This window comes from Panthera tigris, chromosome X, assembly GCF_018350195.1.
Source record: "Panthera tigris isolate Pti1 chromosome X, P.tigris_Pti1_mat1.1, whole genome shotgun sequence".
In the NCBI taxonomy this organism is placed as follows: domain Eukaryota; kingdom Metazoa; phylum Chordata; class Mammalia; order Carnivora; family Felidae; genus Panthera; species Panthera tigris.
This window is the reverse complement of record NC_056677.1, coordinates 117,515,764-117,542,597: the sequence shown is the minus strand read 5'-3', so window position 1 is coordinate 117,542,597 and position 26,834 is coordinate 117,515,764.

Genomic DNA, 26,834 nt, shown 5'->3' with positions numbered 1-26,834 from the left:
TGACTGGCAAGGGGTGAGAGGGGTGAAGGGGTGCGAAGGCCGTTACAGGTGGAAAAAGGCATGAGAGGGGTGAAGGGGTGCGAAGGCCGTTACAGGTGGAGAAAGGGGTGAGAGGGGTGGGGGGTGCGAAGGCCGTTACAGGTGGAGAAAGGGGTGAGAGGGGTGGGGGTGCGAAGGCCGTTACAGGTGGAGAAAGGGGTGAGAGGGGTGGGGGGTGCGAAGGCCGTTACAGGTGGAGAAAGGGGTGAGGGGTGAGGGGGTGCGAAGGCCGTTACAGGTGGCAAAAGAGGTGAGATGGGTGCGGGGGTGCGAAGGCCGTTACAGGTGGAAAAAGCGGCGCGAGCAGCGGCGGTGAGCCGTGACCGCGTGCGAGGTCTCCGGGAAAGGCCGTGGCTCCTGTGCCCGGAGCCCAGGTTGGGTGGGGTGGAGGGGGGTGGTGAGAAACAGCCCGGGAGGAGCTTGGAGCTCCCGTGCTGAGCCCCTTCCCGCGGGGATTGGGAAGTGGGGACCGGGGATTTGGGATCTCGTTCTGTCTCTGTGCCGACTGGGGGCGAGGCCAGAGCGCGAGTGGTGCGAGCCCGATAGGAGGCTGTAGCAACGCGAATGGAAAGGCTGATGAGATTCCGGGGATGGCTTTCTGGCAGAGGTGGCCGAAGCTCGCGGCCGGTCAGATCCGGGGCCGAGAGACGGAGGCGTTCCGGTGCCTTCGAGGCTCCGGTTTTGGTGAAGAGCCTGCTCCTTCAGCCGCGCTCAGCTCGCCCAGAGTCTCCCGAGCGCCTCTGTGTCTGGCACCAGGTGACAGAGAGGCTGGCCGTGGTTTTTTAATTTTTAAATTCGTTACTGAGCCGTGACCGATGGGTAACCTACTAGCTTCAGGTGCAAGACGAGATTCACCATTTGCATATATTGCGAACACACGATCACCGCGGTAAGTCTGGTTAACATCTGTCACCACACGTCCTCACACGTTGTTTTTTCTTGTGATGAGCACCTTCAAGATTTACTGTCTTAGCACCTTCAAATATACGCTACGGTGTCGTTAACTATAGTCGCCGTGCTGAACGTGACATCCCCGTGACTTATTTATTTATAACTGGAAGCGTGTACCTGTTGACCCCCTTCCCCACCGTGGCCAACCGCCAATTGCTTATCTGTACCTGGGAGTTCCTTTTTTTGGTGAAGATTCCACGTGCAAGTGAGACCATGTGGTATTTGTCCGGCTCGGTCTGACTCGTTTCACTTAGTGTGACGCCCTCCAGGTCACCCGTGTTGTCGCAGGTGGCAAGATTTCATCCTTTCTGATGGCTCGGTAATCTTCCTTGTTTTTTTTAAATCCGTTCATCTGTGGGTGGACGCGTGGGTGGTTTCCACATCTTGGCTGTCGTGAACGATGCTGCAGCGAACGTGGGGGTGCGTGGATATGTTTCTGAGTTGGCGTTCTCCTCCCCTGGGATCAACACCCAGCGGTGGCATCGCTGGGTCGTGTGGGTCTACGCGAGACCTCGTGACGAGCCTCCGTGCTGATTTCCGCAGCGGCTGCGGCAGTTTGCGTTCCCACCAGCAGCGCACCAGAGTGTCTTTCCTCCACGGCCTTGACAGCACTTGTTGTTTCTTGTCTTGCTGGTAATGGTCATCCTGACAGGCGTGAGGTGATGTGTCACTGTCGTTTTGATCTGCATCGCTGCGTACCCTCCAAGTGTCTTTCCTCACCTGTAACCTGGGGATGATGACAGCGCCTAGTTCGAGGGACCGTCGGGGAGGGGGGGGCCCGATGACACACGTGACTTGGAAGCTCCTGGCACGGTGCCTGGCCCCGAGGGAGGCCCCATAAGGAGATGTGAGTCGTGTCACTGTTAGAAGAGCCCAGTGTAGGCTGGGCCACACCCCTTTGGGGAAAGGTCAAGAGCAAGTGGCTGCCCGTGGTCAGGGGCAGGGAGTCTGTGTCCCATCCATCACGGATGGCTCTTGCGGCCCTGGTTGTCACGGTCATCTCCCTGAAGCAGTCCCCCAGGCTGTGCATCCGTAGGGTGCTCTGGGACACCCGGTGCCCACCTCATGGTGCTCTGGGCCCCTTGCTTGTCAGCGCACAGGTGCCAGTCCCGAACGCTGGAGCGATTGGACAGATAGGGGACGCCTGGGACCTCACGGGCCTCAGAGTGGCCGTGGCCGCACCTCAGAGCCGGGCCAGACGGGTCTGAACCGGCTGAGCAGCAGCCCCGCCCGAGCGGCCCGTGCCTCGGACGGCCCCGTGTCCTGCCCGCCTCCAGCGGGCACCCGGGGCACCCGGGCTCTGCTTAAGTCCTCGCGTTCCCCGGGGCGGTCCTGTGCACGTGTGACCCTCAGATCAGGTCAGCGTGGGACCCCTCCCCGTGGCACGTCTTCTGACAGAACGTGCCTGCTGGGCAGGTGTGCTCGCCGCGTGGGCTCCCGCGCGGGGACTCCCTCCCGGCCGTCGTTCCCGAGCTGCGGCCGAAGAAGAGCGTGCGTGTTTGTCTGGGCGATGACCCCTGACACTGGCTGGCCGCGTGGGTCGTGGCTGGCGCCTGGGCCTCTTCACAGTACCCCTCTGGCGCGGGAGATGGTACTTCCCGCGGAAGCAGAGGCGGAGAGGTCAGTGAGCGCTGCCGGGCACACGCAGCAAGTGGCCTCCCTGGGGTTTGAGCCTGGGTCCGTGGACTTCGACGCCCGGCCCGGCCCTCCCCCTCGTCCGCAGGTTTCACCCAGCTTTTCCCAGGGTGCCATCTTCATTTCAGATGCACGGCACGGAACTCGATGGACACGAACACTCGGCCGTGGCAGGACACCCCTCTGCCGCCCGCACGATTATGACAGCCCCGTCTCCTACCCCATGATGAGGAAACGGTGGAAGATGACATGGTGTGACGTTCGTGATTTCTGGGGCACGGGATAGGAAAAGGCATTGCTTTGTCCCTTCTCTCCCTTCCCGTCTCTCTGATCATCACGGTCTAGCACGACGTCGTGTTTTCCACCTCAGGGTCTGGAGTAGGTGGAACTCGTGTTTGACTCCCGGGTCTACCGCCTCAGGAGCGTGGGCGACCTTTCTCTCTCGTCTCACCTTGTCCCTCGGAGCTTCATTTCTCTACTTATGCAACTGTGGGTCGAGCGAACGTTGATGACCGTCTTGCGTACAGTTGCCATAGGCTGCTTTATGCTGGAGTTGGGCATAGGGAAATACACCTGCTGGTTCCCGGGAGGGAAGACTGAGGGAGACTGACAAGCACGCGGACGATGATACAGGGGTGCGATCAGTGGAAGGATGCGCGGTGCTATGAGGATGTGGGAGAGAGTCAGCCTGACCAGGGTCCTCGTTCCCCTAAGCCGCTCCTTGAGTGGCTTCTTTCTTCCCCACGAAAGAGTATCTCCTCCATCCATAGAAGTCTTTTCCCAATTCCACCCCCTTCGTAGACTCTGTCCGTCTTCTGTGATCTCTTCTCCTTGAGCCTCGATGATACCCCATATGTCTTCCTAACCGCTCTCCCTTGCTCATGCCGTAGCACACCAGGTTTTCCGTGGAGGCTCCGCATCTGATTCATCGGTACGTTCCTCGCAGCTCAGTGCCCGGCCCGGGATGGGAGCTCAGCAGACGATCAGGGACTTCAACTGGGAAAGTGTTATGAAACGGACTGTGCCGTTCCCATAAGCTTCTCTGGTGAGGGCGTTGGATGCAGGGCTAGCTAGGGGTAGAATGAGTTCTTGTTGCGAGTGCAACCGAAGGTCCAGTAATGGGGTACAGATGTCTTCAGGACTCGAATCGCTTGTGTCTGGTGTTGACCTCATGGGATTCTCTTGCCGTTTGTAATCCTAGTTATTGTCCAGAAATGCACCCACAAGTTTTCTGATGATCATACTGATCCTGGCAAGATGCAAGCATCGTCTCACGTAAGGACAAGATAAATGAACTGCACGCTTTCGTCCAAACAAGTCACTATTAGTGAAAATCCTATTTTCCTGTCATTGCCAGTGGTTGTCATTCATCCCAGAGCCAAGCTCAAGCCAGGTGAGAGCTCTGCTGATTCTCAGCCCAGTTTTTGGAAATCTGGAACTCTCTCTGCCTTGACTTCCCTCCTCCTCCTGGAGTCCCCCCGGCGGAGCGTGTGTTGTCCGTGGTTCGCCATATGACATCCTGGCGACTGTTGCAAATGATAACTCTCGATTTTGACTGAAATGAAAGGGCTTCAGAGGGAGTGTGTGAGTCGCACATGAGAGATGGAATGTGTCCTCTGCGGCGGGGACAGAACGGCCCCGTTAGAAATGGAGGCCTGTGTGCGTTCACCGGCTGCACGTCATAGCGCCTGTTGCGGTGAATGTAGATGTGAAAGAAGGCCCCGCCCTCATGCTTCCTCTGCTTCCGTATTCCTGTGTTAGAAATACATACTTCATGAAGGACAAATGTTCTAGAAAATATACAGCTTATACGAAACAAAATGTTATATTTATGTGTAAGTAAATACCAGGAAAAAGCTGCGTATTATGTAGTGATTGGAAAGGCAATTGTAAAAGTTGTCAGCGCGTCTTACAATGTTTACGTTACTGAGGTGGTGGACCCAAGAGCCTCTAATCAGGGAAGTGTGTCTGATCGATCCGTGGATGTCTGCAAAGCGCGCAGTCGACGTAGCCGTCAGTTGGGAAGAGGAAAGTAAGCCGTGGGAAGCACGAAGAGCCGTTTTCCAAGCTGAATGCGTACAGCGCGGTAGCGTTGTGGGTAATGCACGGAGCAGTGGGGCTCATCTTTTATGCCGGCCTGGCTATTATTGGCTTTATGACATTTCTGCTCGGTATTATGATTTCCTGAAATGTACGATGTAATTAAGGCTGTAGAAATGGGTAAAATGATTTTTTAAATGTCAAACAGTTTAATTTTGTAGTCAAAAGAAAAAAAGGAAAGAAAAAGCCGTTTGGTGCATACACATCATTTCAAGGAAGAAGACGCCTCGGGAGTTCGCCCTGGACGCCAAGTGGCGACGGTGCGTGTCATGTTCTCTGTCTTTGAACTGACCCTGAGGTAGTGCCTTTCCATTTAGGGTTTCGAAGACCTAGGAGACACAGTTGAATGCAAACCATGGGAGCAACAGGAAGCTCTTCTCCTGAGGAGAGGTGTGGGGGTGAGGAAGGATGGAGAGGCAGATGACAGTGCTAGTGACTTAGAATTGTGTTGCGTTAGCTTCCGCGTGGCCGCCGAGAGGACAGAATTAAATTGGAAGGAAAATATGCGTCCTACATGTAGACAGATAAGTTGTACTTCGAATAATTTTTATTGAGATAGAATTGACACACGGCAAACTTGTCATGGCAGACTTTCTCCCTCAAAATACCTCAGTACCTAGCATTGTTTCCTAGAGAAGTTTCCCCGAATAGCCTTCGTGGAATAAAAGGGTAGTCTGCCAAGTTGTCAGCCAATGGGGTAAAACAAAAAAATCAAAATGGTGTTTTTCCTCGATATGTACGATTGGAGGTATTTCTTATTGCAAGCTAATATTTCCACCTACCATGTGGCACGAAAGCATTTTTCATAGGAGGCATAGTAATAAAGGACCACACTCCTAGCCTTAGGCGTCTCAGAGGAAAAGACCTTAAAATGTTGAGCATTGTAGAAAACGTCTGAAAATTCAGAATGCGTGATTTTAAGGGTTGAGGTTTATTTTCTAATAGGATGGAAATTACTTTTCGCAATGCCAGATATGGAAGTGTACGTTCCTTATGGGAAGGCACGGGGCAGAGAAAGTACGTTCCATATGGGAAGGCACGCGCTTCAGAAAGTGCGTGACGGGGACCGTGTCTTATCGGCGTGTGTGTGTGTCCCCGTGCCCAGCGCAGCTCTCAGCACAGAACGTGCGCTTCTTCAAGGGTTGTTGACTGAGGTAATGGTCTTTGTTCTACATCTCCCTTCTGTCTACGGCACCCCGTCATCGAGCTAATCCTCCAGGTTCGACCAAAGGTGTCGTCCTTAGGTGCCAGCTGGGTCTGGTGCCTTCCAGTGATGACCGAATCAGAAAGAAGGGGAGGATACTTCAGGCCAGGATGGCCCCACACACAGTTTTATACTCTGGGGTTGTAGGCTGGTTGATTAGAGTCATAATATGATTAAATTTTTTTTAACATTTATTTATTTGTCAGAGACAGAGTGTGAGTGGAGGAAGGGCAGAGAGAGGGGGAGACACAGAATCGGAAGCAGGCTCCCAGGCTCCAGGCTCCGAGCTGTCAGCACAGAGCCCAACGCGGGGTTCAGACTCACAAACCATGAGATCACAACCCGAGCAGAAGTCAGATGCTTAACCGACTGAGCCACCCGGGCGCCCCTAGAATCATAGTATGATTAAAAGCTTAAAGGAATGAAAATATTAGTAAAGATGAGAACTATGGAATGATAGTGTATTTTTAAAAGTTCGCATCATTTATTCCAATTGCCTCGTTTCGTAGATGGGAGATTGAAGAGGAGGGAGGATACACCATGCACCCAGAGTCCTAGGTCGAACACGAGATTTGAGGCCTGAAGAACGGGAGTTAGAAATCCCGTTTCCCAGCGTTGTGCACATTGTTCTCGGGGCCTCAACTCTGTCCCCTGCGCTCCTGGACCCTAACTGGTGCCCACTCCCGCCGCTGCTGTCCGTCCCGCTTCTCTGCTGGACGTCATCCCCTGCCCGTCCAGATCCACTCGCCGCTCTTCCCGACCCTGCTCTCTGTCCAGGGAGGCTGTTCCCTGTGGATGATATCAGGGGGCTCCGGGATCCTCACGAGTCCACTGGGTTTGGCTGATGGCGAGCCCCGAGGAAGTTGAGGAAGGACAATGAGGGCAGGGTACTTAATCTCCTGTCTTCATCTCTGCCGGTCACCGTGGACTGGCTGAGTGTCTTGATAGAGGTCAGCGTTCTTCTCAAGACGGCTTTTGCTCATGATCGTTGACCTTTCCGGGTTCCAGAAACCACTCCCTCTTCTCATCTCTTTAGGTCTGAGGTAATAGCAACGAGGCTGCTACTAACACCGTGTGATTGCCGTCTCCCTGATGGTCTCCCCGTATCCACTTCTTTGTCACGTTATTCCGGTTTGTGTTCACTGTTTCCTGTTTGGGTCTGACTGATGCTATGTGCCGAGAACAGAGTTTGGCACGTAGTAGGTTCTTGGAGCATGGAATCTGTTGCCATTAGTGGTAGCGGCCGTGTTCTAAGTAACAGGAGTGGTTGCAGCGCAGGCCATGGGGTTGGTGTTTTCCAAAGCAGATCACGTGCGAAGCTTGTAGGAAGTGCCCCCTTTCCGTCGTCCTCAACTCTTCCCAGCCTTTTGCTCTTGAGCTGCCCGTGCCGGAGAGGAAAATGAACTGTTGGCTTCTAACACCTTGCGCTTTGTGGCCGGAATGAAGCAAACTCTCAGGCACATTCCATCCTGTGTCTGGTGTTCTGTGTCGTTTTTAACATGCCTCCTGTGTTAAAAAAAAAAGAAAAATACAACACTGTAAAGAAAGGCATTGCAAACGTAGTTGAGGGTTATTGTCGTAGTGAAATCGGTGTCCCTTTACAATACCACTTGTACGAAGGCCCAGAAAACAAGAAGTCCGAAGGGAAATAGGAGTCCCTGGTCCTCGGCCTGGGATCTGTCTTTGACTTGCAGTGTGACATGGGAGGAGAGTCGCTTTGTTTTGTTTTGTTTTTTTCTCTCCAAATTCTTTTGTTTTCTTGTCAGGAATAGAATTTAGTGATTCATCACTTAACGTGTAACACCCAATGCTTATCCCAACAAACGTCCTCCGTGATGCCCCTCACCCCTTTAGCCCTTCCCCCCACCCAAAACTCTGCCAGAAACCTTCAGTTTGTTCTCCGTATTTAAGAGTCTCTTAGGGTCTGAATGTGTTCCTCAACCTGGTATGATGAAGAGGAATATTCTTGAAAACTGAGCACATCAGAAATGGAAAAATTTAATGCAAATGAACTCAGTGTACACTGAGGCCTTTAATTTTTTTCTCATTCATTTTGGGGGAAAATTTAAAAGAGAACCACTAAACAGAGCAACAGGGGTTATTCTATAAAGTTAATTACGATATTTCAATACAAAGTATGGACTGAATATGTTCCTAATGCTTTGATGAATTTTCATTGGGTAGCAGTATACCTTCAAGACATTTTTGGTAAGCAGATTTAGAAAACAGTCACTTTAGAAAATGGAAGGAGGTTATTTTCAGCAATTGTAATCATTTTGATCTCTATTTGATATAGTGTCTTGATTTTTTTTTTTTTTAACGTATGTATATCATCACATGACGAAGTGGTATTCTCACTATTAATTGCAGACAAGGCTTAAAGAAAAACCTCCAAAATTGGCTTGGGAGCATTTAATAAATGGAGTGGTAATCGCTAGACATCATGTGGAGTTCCACTAAGAGAAAGGTATACCTTAGTGATAGCATTCTCTTTGTTTAGTAGTGTTTAGTCTGTGGTCATGGGAATGCTATAAATTTGTTGTGTCTGGAAGACAGCAGGGCATTTTGCTAGGTCTTTCTTGATGTTCTGGTATCTTAGATGAAGATGTATATGTTGGATGAAAACTGGATCAAGAACCAAGGCTCTAGTCCAGTTTTTCTTTCCTCATGATGGAGTTGTGTGAATTCCTGTTGGAGGACTCTAGGGGCATGCTGCTTCTACCTTTGCCTCGCTCTTGCTGTCTTTTAATTTTTTAATTTTGAAATAATTTAAGATTCAAAAGGAGTTTCAAAGTTATATACAAGGGAGCCCTGTGTATAACCTAGCCTCCTCCAGTGGTAAATCTCACATAATCATAGCACATTATCAAAATTAGGACATTGACATTGGTTCGATCCACAGAGTTCATTCAGAATTCATCCCATTTTAAGAGTTGTTTTGGCAGGGCGCCTGGATGGCTCAGTCGGTTAAGCGGCCGACTTTGGCTCAGGTCATAATCTCATGGTTTCTGGGTTCAGCTCCTGGGTCGGGCTCTGTGCTGACAGCTCAGAGCCTGGAGCCTGCTTCGCATTCTGTGTCTCCCTGTCTTTCTGCCCCTCCCCTGCTCGCGCTCTGACTCTCTGTCTCTCTGTCTCTGTCTCTCTCAAAAACAAATACACATAAAATAATGAAAATAAAAAATAAAAGTTGTTTTGGCTATTCTAGGTCTTTTGCATTTTTATATGAATATTAGAATAACTGTGTCAATTTCTATTAAAAAGCCTTTCTAGGATTTTGATTGGTATCAGGTTGATGAATTGGAGAAGAATTGACTTCTTGTAATATTGTGTCTTCCTATCCATAAACAGAGTGTATATCTCCATGTACTTCATTATGTCATTAGTTTATCTCCACAGCGTTTTCTAGGTTATAGTGTGTAGGTCTTTTACACCTTTTGTCAAATTTATCCCCAAGTATTTCATATTTTCTAGTGATATTTTATTTTTTAATGTTTATTTTTTTCACGGAGAGAGAGCGAGCAAGAGCAAGCAAGCGAGAGAGGGAGGGGCAGAGAGAGAGGGAGACACAGACTCTGAAACAGGCTCCAGGCTCTGAGCTGTCAGCACAGAGCCCGACGCGGGGCTGGAACTCACGAACCTTGAGGTCATGACCTGAGCTGAAGTCGCACGCTTAACTGACTGAGCCGCCCAGGTGCCCCTTTCTAGTGATATTTTAAATCACAGTTTTAAATTTCAACTGTTTATTAATAAACAATTCTAGTTGTTTATTAATATATAAACATCCAATTGATTTTTGTGCCTTGATCTTATATCTGCAACCTTGATAAACTCAGTTATTAGTTGTAGAAGCTTTTTTTCTCACTGATAGAACTTAGTACATAAACTGGCCTAGTCTTTGGAGGACACTTTTTAGTCCTTTCCCAATCTGAGTGTCTTTCTCTTTTGTTGCTGTGGGGAGAACCTCCAGCACTGACTTGTGGGGGCACAAGTCAGTTTCAGCTTATAGTGTTTTGCCTTGAAACACACACAACAGCTTTTGTCCTATGAATACCTGCCTCTTTCCCTCTACACGGGTCAAAACCCAGGTCACGATACTACATCTACTAACATGAACATGGCTTTCAGATTGAAAACAAGATGAGGATACCCAGTGGAGAAAGTTAGTCACTGGTCTTGACAGCTTGAAGGCAGTCATTTCAGACTGGAAACCAAAAACTGAAGAAATCTACATGGACACTGGGGAAAAGGAGGTGGATGGAAAAGTTGCCTGGTAATAGCCAAGAAGTAACTGGTCTTCAAGGTGCATAAGGGGGATTTGTAGTAGGGAAATGGGATGATTCAGTTCTCCTCATAGACTGCAGAGAGAGAGAGAGAGAGAGAGAGAGACAGAGAGAGAAAGAGGGAGGGAGACAGACAAACCAAGAAACAAACTCTTTTTTAAAAAATTTATTTAAATTGAACTTAGTTAACATATGGTATAGTATTGGTTTCAGGAGTAAATTTAGTGATTCATCACTGCCATAGAACACCCAGTGCTCATCCCCACAAGTGCCCTCCTTAATGCCCATCACCCATTTAGCCTATCCCCCCTCCCACCTCCCCTTCAGCAACCCTCAGTTTGTCCTCTGTATTTAAGAGTCTCTTATGGTTTGCCTCCCTCTCTGTTTCTCTTATTTTTTCTTCCCTTCTCCTATGTTCACCTGTTGAGTTTCTTAAATTCCACGAGTGAAATCATATATTTGTCTTTCTCTGACTGACTGATTTTGCTTAGCATAATACATTCTAGTTCCATCCACATTGTTGTAAATGGCAAGACTTCATTCTTTCTGATTGCCGGGTAATATTCCATTCCATATATATATACCACATCTTCTTTATCCATTCATCTGTCAATGGACATTTGGGCTCTTTCCATACTTTGCCTGTTGTCGATAGTGCGGCTATAAACATGGGGGTGCATGTGCCCCTTCGAATCAGCATTTTTGTATCTTTTGGATAAGTACCTAGTAGTGTGATTGCTGGGTCATAGGGTAGTTCTATTTTAGTTTATTGAGGAACCTCCATACTGTTTTCCAGAGTGGCTGCACCAGCTTGCATTCCCACCAACAGTGCAAAAATGCTCCCCTTTCTCCTCCTCCCCCCAACATCTGTTGTTCCCTGAGTTAATTTTAGCCATTCTATGGGTGTGCGGTGGTTTTGATATGTATTTTCCTGATGATGAGACTCTTAGCTGTAGAGAACACACTGATGGTTACCAGAAGGGAGGTGGGTGGGGGGATGGGTGAAATAGGCGATGTGGATAAGGGAGTGCATTTGTTGTGATGAGCACTGGGTGATTAAAATAAACAACAAAAAAATAAATGTCCTCATGGACTTAAAATTGCCCTATTTGGAGAAATCTTAGCTAAGAAACTCAAAATGCAGGGCACCTGGGTGGCTCTGTCGATTGGGTGTCCAACTTTGGCTCAGGTCATGATCTCTGCTGTCAGCATGGAGCCTGCTTGGGATTCTCTGTCCCATTCCCCCCTGCCCCTCCCCCTGCCCCTCCTCTGCTCATTCTATCTCCCTTTCTCTCAGAATAAATAAACTAAAAAAAAAAAATTCAAAATACTAGGTAATGGTGAAGAGTGGGGAAGGACAGAATGAACTGCAGAATAAGGGTGTCCATGGAGCACGGATGGAAGAAACTGCCTCTCTATGTCGTCTTTGCTGTCAGAATTGTACATGGGAGATAAAGAAGTAAGGCAGGTCATTTTGGCACCTATCTTTAGGGGTGTTAAAGAAACAACCACAGCATCAACCCTGTATTCCCCCACCCATAGAGATGTCAGAAGTAGTGCTTTGTGAAGTTGAAGTCACCTCAGGGCTACCATTGGCTGGAACAGTGCCTTGATGACCAAAGCCAAGGGGTGTGTGGCTCCTCATTGCCTAAGGGAGGGTATGTGTATATACGCACGTGGAGGTCAGGAGCCCTGGGATAGATCACTGGGAGGCTTAGCTACAGGGATGAGATCTGCACACCCAAAGAGCCTAGCATAAATGCAGAACAACCAACCGTGAGAATGAAATGGCCAACCCCATGCACCAAAGGAAGGAAGGAGCAGAACATTTCCTGTCAATCCAACAACAACAAAATTGACAAGGTAAGATGACTGTATCCATGTTTCTCCTCTTGTTTAGATTCCCATCCCATAAGTGCTACCCTGCCCTTGTTGTAGCAAAAAGCCCTTCCCCAACTCACACCCCTTCTCATAAAGCTCCCCCGCTGCCATCCACCCTCCATCCTCTTCCTGCAAAGTAACGTCCGTAAGACTTCATCAGTTTTTCTACCAGGTGCAAAAGGTAAGCATAAGGGTAACTTTAGGCCTTCAACAGACTTTGAAAAAACGAAGAAAGCAAAAAAGCCAACAATAATCATCTGTTGCTACAGGATGACTAAGAAAATAAATCAAAATCAGCTGGAGTAGAAAAAAAAAGAGACCCCAGAGAGGTCCGATGATCCAAGTAATGCCCTGTGAGTGGCGGGGGCCAGAGATTTGGACCTGTCTCCTGTGTCTCGAGAGGATGCAGTGGAGAATTGTCAACTACAGAGAGAACAAATCAGGAAAATAGAGGGTATACCAGGGGTGATGATGACAATAAAATCCAGTTCTGAACAAGACATGTGTGTTTCTGTAGGTTTTGTGATGATGTGGGGGAGGGAAGGAAGGGAAGAGGCAGGTATTCGAGAATGGAGGCGATGAGGCCCTGGAGGGTTGGGAGACATACCAAAATGTCAGCCAGAAAGACTGGAGACAGATCTACTTCTTAACATTTTATCTCACAGGTGAGGAGGAAAAGGAGTTGGTATTTCTTGAAGTTTGTGTGTGTCGTGGGGGGGGAAGGAGATGGGGAGAGTTGTAATGGGTGTGGAATGACTCACACTCTGTTCAAAATGGCAGACAACAAAATTGCCCTCAGACCATCTACCTTATAGTGGTGTGTGTTGTAACCCATCTTAGGCTATAAGGAACTGAAGCCCTCAGGTCCAAAACCTTACCCTCCAGAAAGTCACCGACAACACCTCCACACACTAAAATCATGATATATGGAAGCCAAAAAAAATCAACACTAGTGTACTTTCTTGTTAAGAAGCTTGGGGTAGAGCAGTGACCTACCAAGGGTGGTTCAGCCAGAGTGGTTTATCCCCACCCTCATGGTCAGTAAAGGGTGGGGGAAGCATTGTGTGCAGAGAATTTAATACAGAAATCAAATCAAGTAAAAGCTGGTCTTTATGTTATCACCAACACACTTTAGTATGTTTAGTCTAACATTTAGTATGTTTAGTATGTTTAATGTCAGTGATTATTCTTCCCTTGAATAAAAATCTGTGTGTGTGTGTGTGTGTGTGTGTGTGTGTGTGTGTGTGAGAGAGAGAGAGAGAGAGAGCGCGAGAGAGAGAGAAGGATGATAGAACAGTTTTGGTATCGAATATAAGGATTGAGTTAATTACATTCTTTGAATGACTTGTTCAGGACCTTCTGTTTTTTTATTCATTCATTCCTCTTATTTCTCCCTTCCAACCCTATTCCCTTTCTCATAGGCAGTTGTTCTAATGCATTGGATGCCTATACTTTTCTTGAGTGATAATGAAATGTGTAGTATTGTTTCCTGGGCATTTGCTGTTTATTTATGTATCTGTTGTTAATATTATACATCAGTGTTTCTTAATGTTTCACTGAGCCTTGTTTTTAAGATCCATCCGTGTTCCTATGAGTGTGTCTAGTCTTTTGTTCCCTTGTAAATGAATGTATCAGATAAATTCTTCTTATTTTATAAACTTTAGAAAGATATTTGGATTTTTAATATTTGCACCTATCCCTTGGTACATGTTTTGTTTGATTTATACCTCAATGTTTTCATTTTCTTTGGAGTGACTTGTAAATAATATCATGTGTTTAATTTTTGTTTCCACGTATTTCTTGGTTAGTATATATAAATGTGATTGATTTTTTTAAATTAAACTTTTCACTTTGATATAATTGTACAATATTGCAGCCAGGAAATTGACACTGCTGCAATCCATCTACCTTATTCAGACTTCAGCTTTATACCTGCTCATCTGTGTGTGTATGTGTGTGTATTGATGGTTTTATCACACATGGAAATTACTGTGACGGTCACCGTGGTGAAGGTATGGAAGAGTTTCATCAACACAGCCCCTCGTGTTGCCCTTTAGTCCCTCCCTGCCACTCCTGAGTTCATAATTCCTAGCCGCCACTATCTCTACTACTATAATTTTGTCATTTCAAGAGTATTCTGTAAATACAGTCATTTACTCACGGTTTGTGGGGTTGAGCTCCGCATCAGGCTCTACGCTGACCGTGCGGAGCCTGCCTGGGATTCTCTCTCCTCTCTGCCCCTCTCCAGGTCGCACGTGCACTCTCTCTCCCTCAAAATAAATAAATCAACGTTTTAAAAAAGTAAGTAGAATCATTTACTGTGTACCCTTTTGGATTAGCTTCTTTTCACTCAGCAGAAATCTCCAGGGATTCACTCAGGTTGCCACATGTATTAATACTTGGTTCCTTTTTATCCCTAGCACAGTATCCCATGGCATAGATAAGATGTAACATAGTTTGTTTAATCGTTCTGCCTGTCAGAGGACAACTCGGCTGTTTCCAGTGTTTGCCTATTAAGCAATAGGCTGCAGGGCACCTGGGTGGCTCGGTCGGTTGAGCATCTGACTCTTGGTTTTCGGCTCAGGTTTGATTCCGGGGTCGTGGGATGGAGCTCTGTGCCGAGCATGGGGCCTGCCTAAGATTCTCTCTCCCTCTGACTCTCTCCCTTGATCGTGCTCTCTCTCTCTAGAATAATAATAAAGAATTAAGCTGCTATAATCATTCACATACAAAATTTTGTGTGAACATAAGATTTAATTTCTCTGGAATAAATACCCAGGAGCATAACTGCTGAGTAGTGTGGTAGTTCTGTGTTTAGTTTTATGAGAAAATGCCAAACGGTTTCCTAGCATGGTGTATTATTTCACATTCCCACTAGCAATGTGTAAGTAAACGAGTTTTTCCACATCTTCACTAGCATTTGGTTTCATCACTGTTTTTTTAGCCTTTCTGATAAGTGTGTAGTGATACTTTATTGTGGCCTCAATTTGCTTCTCCCTGACAGCTAAAGATGTTAAAGATCTTTTCATGTGCTTAATTGCCATCCATGTGTTCTCAGCCCCGTTTTTTGGTCAGGTGCATGATGATGGCTTACAGCAAGGATATAGACAATGTATGTATCAAGTCTGAAAATAACACAGGATTGGAATATTTGTTTCATAACAGACTCTAAATCCAATAAGGGTTTCAGTAGGTTAGACTTGGGACCGTTAGAATGATGGCTCTAATCAAACAAGGAAAAGCTTAGGGAAAAATGGCATGTTCACATCTTGGTGTCCTGAACACAGTATCTTGTGGATAGGATAGAAAACGTTTGGTTTAACGGTAGTGTTAAAAGTCAACCTGGAGATTTTAATTGAGAGTAAGTATGGTCTGAGCCAAGGGTGTGAAAAGGCTGCCAAAATTAAGTATTAACTAGAAGAAAGTGAGGCAGTTGTTGATGGGACTTGAAATTTTTTGAAAGACAAATAATGAAAGGAACTATAGCAGGTAGGGTCCTTGTAGGAAACAGATTATATTCAAATAGGATAATGAGAGAAGGGTTTAATAAAGCATTGATTACAAAGGAACGGAAGAGTGTAGGGAAACGACAAGAAGCAGTGACCTAACCTGGGACTGGAGGAGGAGGAAATGGTTACTGGAACCCGGAGAATGAGAGAGCTCTGTGGAAAGACCTGTTGGGGGGAAAAAAATGTGTTGCTCTAAGAGATGAAATAAGACTAGGAAAACCCTGCATAAAAGGATGCCAAGGAATAAGTATTCTGACTTCATTCTCCTCCTTCCCTCCAGTCATCTTCAGGGGTTTCCCATTGATAAAAAAGTAAGTGGAAGTCCGGAGACCAGAGAGCCCATTAATATAGTCTGTGGTTCACACATGGCAGAGCGCTGGGCAAGGTGGAGAAGAGTGGAAGATGAACCTGGCTGGGCACCTGGGTGGCTCTGTAGGTTAAGCATCTGATTCTTGATTTTGGCTCAGGTCGTGATCTCATAGTTTTGTGAGTTTGAGCCCCACGTCGGGCTCTGTGCTGACAGGTCAGAGCCTGCTTAGGGTTCTCTCTCTCTGCCTCTCCCTGCTCATGCTGTGTCTCTGTCAAAATAAATAAAAATAAAACGAGAGAAGCCAACTGTTTCTTCAGCTCTCTGACATGGGGTCATGATCGGAATTGTGTCATCACTCTGATTACCAGTATCACAATAAGGAACTTGGGGGAAGTGGCATAAATTCTGTCAGGCAATTGATCTGGATGATTTTGTCCTGGAAAGCTATTTACAAAATGTTCAATTGTAACTTACGGACAGTTTGCTCTTTCCTGTGGGCTTGAATGTCTTACCATGCCAGTCATTCCCTACACCAAAATGTCCAACAACTGCAACTATATTTCCCCTGGCAGAAATCACAAAGTTGTGTTTTTAAATGTGATAGCACTTGAAAAAGAAGAGTTACTAAATGTAGAAACCTGAACAGTAGCAAGGAGGTGGGGTGGCCTGACCACCAGTTTCCTCAATCTTGTTTGCTATGCCATCATCAGGACTTAGCATGGAGCCTGACACAATGGACAAGCAGTAAATATTTGCTGAGTGATGGTAGAAGTGTGGGAAGTAAGAATAGCAGAGTAATGGAGAGAAAGACTTAAGATAGTGTCTCATGTTATATGTGTTTCTAGTCCCAGCTCTAGCTAGAACTGAAGATATAATCTTGGGCTAGTTACATATATGCCTTCGAAGAGGGTATCCAGATACCTGTTTCTTCGTATCTAGGTGTAGTCAGTAAAAGTCGGGGTCTTTAGCTCCTATGTAGCATATTAATCGGGGTTCGGAAACATCCAAACTACTCAAGATGATAGATTGAAGTCTCTTTAGCTGAGGTTTCAGGAGAACACAGAAGCTGATATGTACCCAAAGGAAAGTTCTAGGTAGAGACGGTAGATACACTTATTTTAATTTAGATTCTTGTTTTTATATCATGCTAGTTTAATATGTTTTTAAAATTTTGTTTAAATGTTTTATTTATTTTTGAGAGATAGAGACAGAGCATGAGCAGGGGATGGGTGGGGAGAGAGGGAGACACAGAATCCGAAACAGGCTCCAGGCTCCAGGCTCCGAGCTGTCAGCACAGAGCCCGACGCGGGGCTCGAACTCACCAGCTGTGAGATCATGACCTGAGCTTAAGTCGGACGCTCAACCGACTGAGCCACCCAGGCGCCCCAAGCCAGCTTAATATTTAAAAGACCCCAAATAATTATTTTAGTAAGCTTCAAACCAATGCACATTTAAACTAAGAATAATTCCTTTGGATGGAAATGTTTCACTAACAGGAACACAAATACTAATAACACGTAACATTTTCAAATAATTGTGTCTATATGTCTAGCATTGATAGCACTTATTAAATATCAAGCACTTCACATATATAATGCAATTTAACCCTCACAACCAACTTATGAGCCTAGTACTGTTGCTATGACCATCCTTAGAACATGAGGAAGAGAGGCCACATGGTAAGTAAGTGAAATGGGGATTCAAACCCAGGCGATCGTAAGAGTCTGAACTCTTGGGGCGCCTGGGTGGCTCAGTCCGTTGAGCGTCCGGCTTCAGCTCAGGTCATAATCTCATGGCTCCCGACTTCAAGCCCCGCACGTCAGGGCTCTGTGCTGTTGGTGTGGAGCCTGCTTGGGATTCTCTCCCTCTCCCTCTCTCTGTGCCTCCCCCACTCCCATGCTCTCTGTCTCAAAATAAATAAATACGCTTTAAAAAAAAGAGTCTGAACTCTTGACTCATAAATTTTATTGTCACTTGACTTTTCATCAGTTACATAAGGGCAAAATATGCATATTTGCTATAATACGAATTCAAAGGTATTACGATTGTGTACTCAGTTTTAGAGACTGCATTACAGAATTTTCCCTTTTATGGCATTGACCTCTAAACATGAGTTCATGCATTTCAGATACTGCTTAGCAAAAATATGCGTTTGGAAAGTTCGTTTACAGAATGCAGCAGCTGGGTTAAATTAGAACAATGACCATGAATCAACGGAGATAACTTGAAACCAGTTTCAGCACCAGCTGTCAACTAACAGTGTGCACCTGGGTGAGTGTGTGGCACATGCTCAAACTTAGGACATCCTACAAGGGGCTTAATTCATCACAGGGCCTGTCCGCCTTCCAGTCTGGTGCTTTCACGTGTGGGGCTCCTCTCTTCCCGATTGTTGGCTCTGAAAAAGGTATTCTTCTTTTAAGGGATTTCATATTTTTTCCTGTGCACTTTGAAATTGTGGACTTTTGTAGGACCCACTTGCGGTGAGGCCTTTGCTCTAGTTGAAGGGCTAGCATTAAATCAGACATTTCTTAATTTATAATGATAATCATAGTACATTTTCATTGTTTATTTTTAACGACCTGTGATAACATTTTAGGGCCTGTATATAAAATTAATAGAAAACACAAGGCAGACCAAATTAGACACAGAGGAGGGTATCTGGCCTTTGGATTTCACATACATACATAGGAAAGGATGCTGAAAAATCATAGAAAGTTTCCTTCTTTAAGTTTCTTTTATCCCACAATAGTCCCTTTAGTAAGTAAAAATATTTTTTGCATTGTATATTACCTATAGTGCAGTATTTGCCAACTAAAGTTTTGGAGTGGCACACCTGGGGTCATGACTTTGGGCAAATAATTTCACCTCTCTCAGACTTGGTGTCTCTATCTGTATAATGGGGCTATTGCTTCTTGTCTCCACTTCTCCGAGGATTAGGGGAGAATATATCAGGCTCCTAGATTAATGTGTGACCATTGGTATTGCAAGTAATGGCTGGGAGGTTCTTTATTTTTTATTGTAAGCTTTTTAGTAAACTGCCCAACGTGGGGCTCAAACCCACAACCCCAAGATCAAGAGTCCCACGCTCCACCTACTAAGCCAACCAGGTGCCCCTAGGAGGTTCTTTTTTACATGTCAGTTTTGCAAAGAAGGGTGGAAGTCGTTCAGGGTCCTGTTAAGAATTATTGTGGGCAGAGGACGCTTTAGGGAATTGTATCTGAGGGAATCAGGGGCACTTGCTACAGATTTAAAGACCCCTTTCCCCAAAGGCACCCATGGCTGAAGAGGGGAGCTACCTCTCCCGAGTTAACTTTCCTGACATAGTAAAGAATTTCATACCAGCCAGAGTTACCCACTCACAAAGCCAAAGGGCAAGAAAAAATGGCCATAAAAATATGCATTCCTTCCCCAAGGTAGAGAAACCTAAACTGTAGTTAAGGAATTGCTGGACGCTGTGTGTGGACAAGTAGGAGAGTAGAAAAGACCCCAGCCGTGCACAATCTTGAAAGGGATTCTTGTGAGTTTTACCTCCAGGAGCCCTACCAGGTTCACACAGTGAAGGTTGGAAGAAAATCTCTGGCTTTGGGCTGTGGGGTAGGGTTAGGGGTGGGGAGGAGGGGCAGCCATTTTGGAATGTGCCCTGAGCACTCTGTTCTTGTTAACGAGGCCTGCCCTGGAGATTATTTTATCCTAGTCTAACATACGGGGCAGGGAGTGGGGGTTATGAAAGCCTAACTGGCCTGGGGGATGGGAACCATCCATCTCCAGTCCTCTTCAGCCTTTTTTACTCTCCTAAAAGGGTGTGAGACTGAGAAACACTTGAAGAGGTCACAGCCTGAGGAGATTGGCTTACTCAAAGACTGAGACCTGTCATAACCCCGTAGACCTCTACCCCCTCCAGCACTCCAGCACACCAGCACACCACTAAAGGCCTCTTGACCACGGTTCCTTTTATCCCTGTACCTCATGTCTAGCTTTTAACAAAAAATTACAAGGCATATTAAAGGGAAATTTCAAAACACAATGTGAAGCAGAGCAAACATCAGAACCAGACGCGTATATGGCAGCCATGCTGGAATTATCTATCAGACTAGGAATTTAAAATAACTAAATATGCTAAGAGCTCTAGTGGAAAAACAGCATGCCAGAACAGATGGGTAATGTAATCAGGGAGATAGAAATCCTGAGAAAGAATAAAGAAGAAATGCTAGAAATCAAAAACACTAACGGAAATGAAGAATGCCTTTGATGGGCTCATTAGCAGACTGGACATAGCTGAGGAAAGAATCAAGTGAGTTTGAGGATATGTCAAAAGAAACTTCCACGAGTGAAAAAGAAAAAAGATTGCAAAAACCATGAACAGCATATCTGAGAACTGTGGGGCAACTACAAGAGGTGTTCCATATGGATAACAGGAATACCAGAAGTCGAGGAAAGGGGCAGAAGAAGTATTTGAAGTAATGATTGGTAATTTCCTTGAACTTACATCAGACACACCAACCACAGATCCAGGGAACTCAGAGAACACCAATGAAGATGAAAGCTAAAACAAACCAGCCAAAACCAACCAACCAACCAAACAAAAAAGACTGTGCCTCGGCATACCGTATTAAAACTGCCGAAAATCAGAGATACAGAAAAAATCTTGAAAGAAGCCAGTGGAAAAAGCCAGCTTACCTATGGAAGAGCAAAGTTAAGAATTACATTTGAGTTTTCCTGAGAAACCATGCAAACAAGAAGAGAGTAAAGTGAAATATTTAGTGTTGATAGAAAAAAAAAGAAAAAACCACCAGTCTAGACCTCTGTGTCCAGTGAAATGATCCTTCAAAAGTGAAGGGTAAGTTCTTTCCTCGGTAAACAAAAATTGAGGGAATTCGGTGCCCGTAAGTCTGCCTTGTGAGAAATGTTGAAGTACTTCAAAGGAAAATTACATAGCTCAGACCTACATCAAGCAGGAAGAGCATTATAAACAAGAGTCAGTGAAGGCAAAAGAACTTATTTGTATTCTTAATTGACCTAATAGATAACTGGATAGACAGACAGCTGGAGGGGTTTTGGGGGGGGGGGGCAGGCGGGGAATGAGCTAAGCAGGTGATGGGCATTAAGAAGGGTACTTGTTGGGTTGAGCACTGGGTGTTGTATGTAAGTGATGACTCACTAAATTCTATTCCTGAAATCATTATTACACTTATTATGTAAGTGTAATCATTATTATGTTAACTAATTTGGATTTAAATTAAAAAAATAGCAACAATGAATTCAATGGCTCTAGTTTATGGATAAGTGAAATGAGTGACAGCAGTGATACAAGGAGTAGGAAGGGTGAGTTAGGAATACTTTAATTGCTCCTGAAGCAGTACAGAGTTACTTGAAAATGGGCTTGCATTAGCTATGAGTAGATATTGCAGAACTTAAGGCCACTGCTAAAAAAACGTTCTTTTACATTCTTTTTAACGTTTATTCATTTTTGAGAGACTGAGAGAGACAGAGCACGAGCAGGGGAGGGGCAGAGAGAAAGGGAGACACAGAATCCGAGGCAGGCTCCAGGCTCCGAGCTGTCAGCACAGAGCCCGACATGGGGCTCAAACCCACAAACTGTGAGATCATGACCTGAGCCAAAGTTGGACGCTTGACCGACTGAGCCACCCAGGCACCCCTAAAAACAGTTTTAAAAAAGTGTAACTGATAAAGTAAATGGCATCACATCAAATGCTCAAAGTACGGAAGGCTTAAATACAGTGGGAGGCCAGATAGAATCAACGAATAAGTGCAGTGAATAGAAAACAGGAACAAATGTGGTAGGTATTAATCCAGCTTTGTCAGTAACCACTTAAACCATAGTTGTCTAAATATACCAAGAGGCAGAGACTGCCAGTCTCTTATCAAAAATAAGACCCAGTTATATGTTGTTGACCAGAAACCCACTTGCATTTTTGTCTGTTTTTAATGTTTATTTACTTATTTTGAGAGAGAGAGAGAGAGAGAGAATGAATGAACGAATGAACGAATGGGGGAGGGGCAGAAAGAGAGGGAGAGAGAATCCCAAGCAGGCTCTACTTTCTGCATGGACATGGGGCTTAATCTCACAACCCCGAGATCATGACCTGAGCCCATATCGAGTTGGTCGCTTAACTGACTGAGCCACCGAGGAACCTCAAACCCACTTTAAACGTAAAAATACATAGCTTAAAACCAAAGGGCTAAAGAAACATATACCATGCTAACACTAGATAAAAGAAAGCTGGAATAGCTATGTTAATTTCAGGCAACGCAGACTTGAGAACAAAAGTAATTATCAGCGGTAAAGAGGAGTATTACATAATGATAACAGGGTCAGTTATCCCAGAAGGCATAGTCAATCCCGAGAAGCAGAAAGTAGATTAGTGGTTGCCCGGACCGGCAGGGGAAGGGGTGGGGAGGTACTGTTTAACGCTTCTGAGGTTTCCTTTTGGGGTGGTGAAATGTCTTAGAACTAGTTAGAAGTTATCGTTGAACGTTCTCAATGTACTTCATTCTACTGAATTGTCTACTTTTGAAGGGTTAGTAATTCACTTCATGTTATGTGAATTTACCTTGAGGATTAAAAAGGATACGCAACAAAATTATGTACTTTCAAAATACTATCTATTGCATAATTACCACTAAATTGGCAATTGTCTGGCATGTGTGATGTCTCACCCCATCTCTTGTTCAAGGTATACCATAATCAGCTGATCATAGTATATCTCCTTCCCCGAGCACTGTCTTTGCCTCAAGTCCTTCTCAGTATATACTCCAGAAAGCCACTATCAGGAAGGGAGGAACCCTTGAACCCTCATTCTGCTGGGACGGCCTCTCCCAATATTCACCCTCATTCCCACTTCACCTGCTAGCTAATACCGGACACTCCATGATGAAGGCTTCACTCTGCTTTGGTCTTTGACCTTTGTTAAATGTCCTACTGGGGGTGTGCTGCAGGTTGGGTTTCCAGAAAATGGACTCCAAGACAGATTTGTGTGCAAGAGGTGTAAGGGGGAGTGTTCTCAGGAACGACATCTGTAAGGGGGGGGGGGGGAAGCAGGATTGGACGGAGGGAGAAGTCGAAGTGTGACGCAGTTGCCTCTGAGGTTGCAGTTGAACCCAGAGAGAGTTCTAGAGCTGGGCCAGTACCTTGGAGGTACCCTGAAATGAGGCAAAGACTTTGTATCCTCACACGAGACAGTCTCTGTATTTGGGCTGCCTGCAAGGCAAGAGCCGTGACCTTGGACTTGGAAAAGTAATTTATCTGGATGGACTGAGTTCCGAACTGTCAGCCGCCAGCACTGCGGTGATGAGGGAAATAAGCATATCGGTTCTGAAAGGGGGATCTGGTGGCAAGCCACGGCAAAGATGCACCCGTTTTTGTTATCGGCCGAATTTACACATCGGTCTGAATGAACTTGCCCTCGTGGAAGCAGGGAAATAAAGCAGACAGTCAAGAGGCCAGGAGTGGGATGGAGGGCTATGAAGAGAAAGTAAGTATGTTGAGGAGAAGGTGAGCATTACTCTAGAACATGAGGTCGCAGTGTTCTCCAAATCCAGTTTCAACTGTGTTGTCCCTAACAAAACACTCTGTAGAGTACTGCTTTGGCAACGATCGTGGTACTTTGAGATTGTTGTTTGTAGGAGAATCTGAACCTATTTTTACATTCGTTGGGCTTCTCTTACCTGTTAGTTTCAAGTTTGCCCTTCTGGAAAACTGCCTTCCTGAGTCAAAGCCGCTTGTTGATTTTCTCAGCCAACCTTCAGCCAGCTCATATGCCGTTAAAAAGAGCACCTTTCAACAGGCGGCATACACGTAAAGGGGGCTGGCTAATCAAAGAATTGGAGGGTGTTTCACTACAACCTACTTTGACTTCCTGTCGCAGTTACTATGACCGTATAGCCAACCATCCCAGAACTCAGTGGTGAAAAAACAACCATTTGTTACATTCGCGGTATCTGTGGTTCACGTATTCAGACAGGGCACCGTGGGTACGGCTTGTCTCTGCTGCGTGTCTGGAGCCTCATCGGCCGGAAGGCTTAAACAGATAGAGGCTGGAATCCTCTGAGAGCTCGCTCGCTCACGTGTCTGGCAGTTGGCGCTGCGTGTAGGCTCAGACCTTTGCAGGAGTGGTTGCCAGAGCACTTACGTGTGGTTTCTTCACGTAGCCCAGGATTACTCGTAACACCGTGGCTGGACTCCGAGGGTGCGTGTCCCCAGAGAGGGAACCAAGTGGCAGCTTCACGCGTGTTAAACCTGGTGTCAGAAGTTACGGCATCGCTTCTGGCACGCTCCTGTTCGGGCGGTCACAAGCTCCCACAAGGTACAAGGGCACGGAGTATAGACCCTGCCTCAGTGGGAGGGGTGTCATTCACACTGGTGAGTAGGGCACGTGAGATGAAATGAATATATTGGTTTGGCCATCTTTGAAAAACACAGTCTGCCATGCTTATTTTCTCCTATAAACTCTTTCAGTTTCTAGACGAATAGATTCGGTCAAATACTCCGAGAAAAACGGAATTTGCGATGGGAGCTCCTGTGCTCGTGGGACAACACACTTATCTGTCTAGAGTCTTGTTCTGGTGACTGTTGAATGGCCTTTCATTTTTTTCTTTCTAATAGCTGCCCCGGACATGAAAATCCTACATTCTGAGAAAAAATAAGTCCCTTTATATTTACTATGACTTTCAAAATTGCTGATCTGAATTGTAACTATATAGGAAGTTGGGATATTCTCCTTAAGGATTTCTTGAACGTAAGATTACCAGGAGCAGCAGTGTGTGAGATGCCTTCGCTGCACTTGGTGGTTCTGAACTCCACATGGCCCGGCCACAAAACTCGTCTGCTTGGGCAGTGTATACATTTCGGTTGCAGATGCCGCGTTGAAGACATTCTCTAAATATTTATACCATACAGTCTTCTTTGAGGTGAGTTTTGTGAAATTTAGCTTCACAAAGTAAGAGTGTATGTGTGGTGTAGTCAGACAGCATAGACTATGAAAACCAAGGTGACAATATTTATACTTTCCTTGCCAAAAAAATCTAGAGCTAACATCAGTATCCACTTGTAGTTGTGTTATTTCAGGCATGTTCTGTTGTCACTTCTTTATTCTCTCATAAGATTGTATTCTCTCTTAAAAAAGTTTTCATCTTTCATTGACCCGTTTTCAGTATGTTGAATCTTGGAAGCTACGTTCTGTCCATTTACAGCGAAGTAGTGGTGTCCGTCGTGACGAGCGCATAGTTTCTTCAGTGTATTTCAGCAAAGGTGTGGAATGAGACTAATAATGCCAGCCTTTATCGGACATCTGCTACAGTCTAGGCATTAGGCTAAGCCCTTCCATCTTCTGTGCCCACCACCAGTTGTTGAAAATATGTGTGCTTTTTTACGTAGTTAAAACACTGCTTAGAGGGGCACCTGGGTGGCTCGGTCAGTTGAACATCCAGCTTCGGCTCAGGTCACGATCTCACGGTGCGTGAGTTCGAGCCCCACATCAGGCTCTGAGCTGACGGTGCAGAGCCTGCTTCGGATCCTTTGTCCCCCTCTCTCCACCCCTCTCCTGCTTGCACTCTCTCAAAAATAAACATAAAAAAAAAACAAACAAAAAAACAAGCCACCAAACACTACTTAGTTTGCATAGTACTTTTCCCACCTGACATTGTACCAGTCATTTTCCCATGCTGCTAAAGACACCATAGATATGCCATTTTCATTGTTTTATACTCTTTTCCCTTAAGTATTTAATTCTTTTCCTGTTGGTGAGATGATCGTTTCCTATTCTACGTAAGCCAATCCTGAATATCTTTTGGATTCAGAGGGTGTGCATGCCCCCTATGAGGTAGGATAAAAAGGGAGTGGTCGGTAAGACCTCATTGAATACAGCCTTTCCTGGTGCTTACAGAGACTGTAGATTATTTTTTCAAAAGATCGTGCCACACTTTACATTGCCATCACCAGAGTAGAAATGCATTTGTGTTACCACTTTTGAATATGGTTATTGTATTTTGAATATTGGTGGCGGTGTATTGCTTTCACAAGAAGATACTGCCAGGAGTAATTCTAAAGCTTTGTTTTGGATATTTTCAGAACGATTTTGGACTTGACTGTTATTTTGTGAAACTAGATGAAAATTCTCTTTCTCAAGGCAGGATGGTTGGGGTTGATAGAGAGACCCTAGGACCGAGGTTCTGAACTCTGCAAGCTTGTACCATAGGTAAATTCAAATAAGGGCCTTCGAGTCTTAGGCTCCTAAGAGTGGTTAGGGGACTTAGGAAAAGCAGACTGGGTGATTGTCTCAAGTGTTTTCCATTTTGAAGCAGATGTCTTACATTCACTAGAGTAATTTAGGACATTTAAAGTATTTACATAGCTGACAAAGTGAGAGCTTGGCTGACTGACGTGAATGCACCCAGTCAGTTCAGTCAGAGATCACGTTCCTTTCAGTGTGGACTGAACTCCCTTGATACTCCAGTATCAAGTGCTCAGAGAAGGAATACCTTTGTGGATATAAACAATAATTTGTAAGTTTATTGAGTACTCAATATATGCCAGGCAGGAGCCTAAGCACTTCACATCCACTTGGCTTGTCTAGTTCTCACTGATGGAGTATATTAAAATATTCGTTTTGGAGTGAGTGGATTGTAAAGAATTTTATTTTCTACATTATATTTTTGTACTTTATGAATCTTTTAAATGAACACGTATTAATTTTGTCATCATAAAAGGTTAAAGAAACAGCAGCGTATGCACTCTGATTCTTAAACCTAGCATCCAAGGGAAGTTGAAGTTTGTGTTGTACAAGGAACAAAAGGGATTTAAAACTTTTTTTTTACATTTATTTATTTTTGAGAGACAGAGAGCGCCAGCAGGGTAGGGGCAGAGAGAGAGGGGGAGACACAGAATCCAAAGCAGGCTGCAGGCTCTG